Source organism: Brassica napus, chromosome C4 (genome assembly GCF_020379485.1).
Source record: "Brassica napus cultivar Da-Ae chromosome C4, Da-Ae, whole genome shotgun sequence".
Taxonomy (NCBI): Eukaryota; Viridiplantae; Streptophyta; class Magnoliopsida; order Brassicales; family Brassicaceae; genus Brassica; species Brassica napus.
In genome coordinates this window covers 16,134,023-16,138,712 of record NC_063447.1, presented here as the reverse complement: position 1 = coordinate 16,138,712, position 4,690 = coordinate 16,134,023, and the positions used below count along the sequence as shown (strand labels likewise).

Genomic DNA, 4,690 nt, shown 5'->3' with positions numbered 1-4,690 from the left:
CATTTGATCGACGACCGATTTATTTTCAAAAAAAAATCTATCGAGTAATAAATCTGTTCATAAAATCTGTATAGACAAAAAAAAATCTACCGTTAAAGTGGTGCCAGACTTTCTTAGAAATGTCAGATTTGTTTCCACGACAGAGTTAATTGTCCAATTTGAATAAACAACAGATTTATAAAAATATGTCTGTCGAATGAAGTGGCAGATTTGCTATAAACGGTAGATTTTTGTTGTCAACTTATTTTCTTATGTTCGACTTATTTTCTTACGGCAGAGTTATATATCTGATTTAAAATTATCGGTAGACTTTTTATTTATGTGGTGACATACTTTTTAATTCATGTTGTGGCAGATTTATTGACGAAGATCTGGATTTATATAAACCAAACGTAATTTAATGTTCAATTTCAACCCGGTTTACATTAATTTCAAATCTGGTTTATTTTTAAGTTAATTAAGATCAGAATTAGGTAATTTTTTTGGTAATTGTCATCATATCATCTCTTTCATCCCTCTTTTCTTTCTTATCAAGTTGTTTATTTTTTATGGTGGTTTAAACAACTTGCATCCCTCTTTTCTTTCTTATCAAGTTGTTTCTTTTTTTTATGGTGGTTTAAACAACTTGTTGCAATCTTTTTTGATTGGAGAAATATGGATCACATCATTCTCGTCCGCGGAAAGTGAAAATTTGACTCTTTTTAATGATCTCACGGTGTAGTCCGAGTGATAGTGAGAAAGAAAGTTCCAAACTTTTTCTTATTTTATCAACAGCTTCATATGTTGCACAAAAAAAATCAACAGCTTCTTTGATGCTCTTTCTGGTAAGTTCAAGCTGTGGTTACCATGAAGAAAGGTTTGTAACATTATCAAATCAAAGTAGTATACAACATTCAAGCGTGTAGAGTAATATTAGCAATACAAAAATAGACAAAGAGCGGTCTCCTATGCATACAATACAATCCCAAATGAGAAAATTTGTACAAGAGAGTAAAAGTAAAATTCTCTGAACATCTTATTGGAGTAGATACATTCATCCACAAGCAGACAGAGATTAGGATTCTCCAATGCAGCTACCAACTACCAAGTCTTTCTTTATCATTCAGCTGTTCATCGGCATGAGAACCGGGAGACACTCTGATATCAACCTGAACATGAGTAAAAGGAAACAGTGACAAACATACATATATAGCAAATGACCATTGAAAAAAATCTATCTTTTTACTTAAAATCATAGTTGACATTATAATGGAGGGGCAAGCATTCTTTAAGCTTAGTTCTCAAACACAGACCAATTATAGTTGCCATACTACAGTGCTGGATCGTCGGTGTAAACGTTATCCTGAACTGATCACATAACCAAAAACCACAAACTCACAAATCATTAAAGATCATGTACACAGAAGAAAAAAAAAGCCTCACACTTTTGGATCCAAAAATAAAAAAAGTTTGGAACTTTCTTTCTCACTAAAGGAATTGAAAGTTAAAATGTAAAAACAGAACCAAAATTAAACTTAAACTCAGAGTTCAATGTGAGCCGGTGGCAAAAGAACTAGGAATTAGAGTCTACAAACTTTCACAATCAATAAAACAATAATCAAACAATCTGTAATAACCAAAATTAATTACGGAACAGAAAAAAAGTCTCGGTTCAAAGTGGAAGGAATGTTGAAATTGGGATTTAGGGATTTCAAAATTAAACACTCAATCAAACAATACATGTTAAAATATGTAATAACAACTTGGAATTGGACAGATTTAGCACTTACAGTTCAATTTCGTTGATCTAAAACGGAAGACAAATCAGACCTAGGGTTCACACAACAGGGGCGATGGCTACTTGACGAGGAGGTGTCGAAATCTACGGCGGCTGTGACGGAGGAGATGTTGTCGGAGTGGGATAAGAACGACGGCGACTCCTAAACGGAGAAGGCTCCAGCTTCCGTTTCGTCGATGTCTTGTGAGAGAGTTCCAGAGACACCACAAACTCTTTTCTTCTTTTCTGATTTTTTTTTTTTGTCGTCAGTTCCTTTTTTTAATGTTTTTAACATATATTTTCTAATTTGGAAAAAAAAACGTATATTTTGTTAAGATTTGAGAGAAGATTTTGTGAAAATGTGTTGTATATTTCTTATTGCTTACACCACTATATATAGTGGTTCATACAAGGTGGAGTCAAATGGAGAATTGATTACAAAGATACTTTACATAATGACATGATCAAACCCATAAAAACTAAGGTTGAATGGGTCTTCCATGTGGCTGGATGTAAACCTCCAATGGACTTTAGTCTTGAACTTGTATGGTCTAGGTTATGGACCATTCACTTCATGATTCATAACACTCTCCCTTGGATGCCATAACCATATAAGGTTTGTAACATGTTAATGTTGCCTCATTAAAACCTCTCCCGGAAAACCCAAAACCCAATGTGGTAAAAAGGGAAACCAGAAAAAGGAAAAAGGTCCTTGAGTCTACGCGTGCCAATCTTGTTGCATGAACTTCCTAAATGTGCAAGAGGGCAATGATTTGGTGAAGAGGTCGGCTGAGTTTTCACTAGACCGGATCTGAAGGACGTTGACCTCTCCAGCTTTCTGCAACTCATGGGTAAAGAAGAACTTGGGTATAATATGTTTGGTTCGGTCACCTTTGATATACCCGTCTTTGAGTTGAGCAATGCAAGCTGCATTATCTTCATATATGATGGTCGGACCCGTTGGGTCGCATATGGACGCATAATGTGGTCCTATACCTTTTGTTCAAAGATGAACTTCGATCTTATAGCTTATCTTTATGATAGCTTATTCATTCATACCACATCTTGGTTGGTTCATGCTGAGAATTCGACCAACCATAAGTATTACCAAAATTTGGCTAATTTGTGGTGATGGTCTATAACCTTTTCTAAGGTTTAATGAATAACCATTTAACCTATCTTAGGCTGGTTAGTATAAAACACAAGGAATTTAAAATTCCTCTATGGACTGATTTGAATTGTTCTTATAGAACTCTTCACTTGCTTACATGTAGTAATTTAATTTAGTCCATGAACAACTTTAGGAAAATGCTGTTCAAGAGAACTTCTTTTCTCATCTTTTGATTCTGAGCTCAATACCGTTTGGTAAACCTTTTGGTACCAATAATATTATCATCATCATCCAGTGAGTCATATATAGCATACTACATCTTTTGAATTTCTTCCAGACATCATATGTAGTGAAATATGTAGTAGTATCCACCACATTAGATTATATAGACCTTTTCCGGTCTGTCTCACGATTTATCCTTCTTTCAGGATTTATATATTCACTGGGCATCATATGGCGTTTACATATTCATGGCCAATACAATACGCCTTTTATATATCACTTTAAACCCCACGTTTCTTTCTTTATTCATTATGAGTATTCTTGTGTGGGTTTATGATCCTCGATACATATCTTTGTATTCATGTGCTACATACTTGCGCATTTTCTATGAATGTATGTGTCGACACACTTATATATATATATATATATAGTTCATTTTAGTTCCAGTGGTATAAATCAATTTGAGATTTCATTATCTAGGACCTTAATAACTTTATAACTTGGCGTCCCAAGCTATATGGCATGGTACCTAGTTGTTCAGCTGGCAAGCCTTATATCTCAATGTCTGGAATGATTTTCTTTAATAAAACTCAGATTTTATCCCATGCACCTTTCTTTCTTTCCGAGGTTCCTTAGAATTTATGGAACTTTATTTGGAACATTTATTTGGTCTATCTTATATAGAATTTGTAGCAACTTGGTTGTGTCTTTAAGACATCAAAACCGTGTGGTGCTAAGCTGGGATGACATAGTCATTCTTTCTCTCGGGTCAATGTGTCTGGCATTTTATTTTGCTATCATTGTAGCATATGGACGTCTATAAATTATTTTCTAGTCCGAGGATCTTTGCCAAGACATTGATGGTTGATACCAGATGGTAGATACCATTTTTATCATTCTTTATACCAGCTTATTACTTTTCTCCTTTCATTGTTGGATATTCGGATTCATAAACCTTATGTAATCCTTGTTCCTTGGTCTATAATTAGATCACTCATTTTGGCTCAAGGTTTCTTTTAAACTTATGGAGAAAGTATATTCATAATATATATCCAACATATATTCTCAATCCTCTTTATGAGATTCTAAGATCACATGATCTTAGATGGCACATATATTTGTGGTGGATTCTTTCATAATATCTTAAGATGATATATGTCTGGACTCATGACCCGTATCAGTCTGAGGTGGGAATATCTATGATCACTTATATGGCCTGATATAATTACTATGGCCTGATGCAGGTTCATTCTTTTATAACTCATGGTGTCCCCAAGCATATGTACTTTTAGAATTTGAACCTTATAGGTAATGGTCTTTATATCAAATTCAACCAATATGTAATATGGTTGTGGACCATGTTTCACGGATTTTAGTATGGTCATGGGATTTGTCTTCACTCCCCCTCATGAACATACTCAAATTTGTGGTGCTTGAGACAATAAATTCCCTTGTGCATAGATATATTGCACACACGTGAGATCTTATGGGATAACATTTGTGCCCTTTTAAATATTTGGATCATAATCCGAATGGCTAAGTATGGTAATGCCTTCTAAGTGATAAATTTCGTGGGTTAATCAAACATGATTGCCCTGGCT

The 4,690-nt window shown here is 34.4% G+C and overlaps 1 long non-coding RNA gene across 2 annotated transcripts; it reads right to left on the bottom strand.

Moving 5' to 3' along the window:
* Positions 1–847: 847 nt before the first annotated feature.
* On the bottom strand, positions 848–3,706 carry LOC106390563. Of its 2 annotated transcripts, none has more exons than XR_007322313.1 (2): positions 1,770–3,706; positions 848–1,347 (listed from the first exon to the last, which is right to left on the bottom strand). It is a non-coding gene; the product is annotated as an uncharacterized LOC106390563 (long non-coding RNA). The 2 variants fall into 2 exon arrangements; XR_007322312.1 differs by having other exon boundaries at positions 848–1,148.
* Between the last annotated feature and the right edge of the window lie 984 nt (positions 3,707–4,690).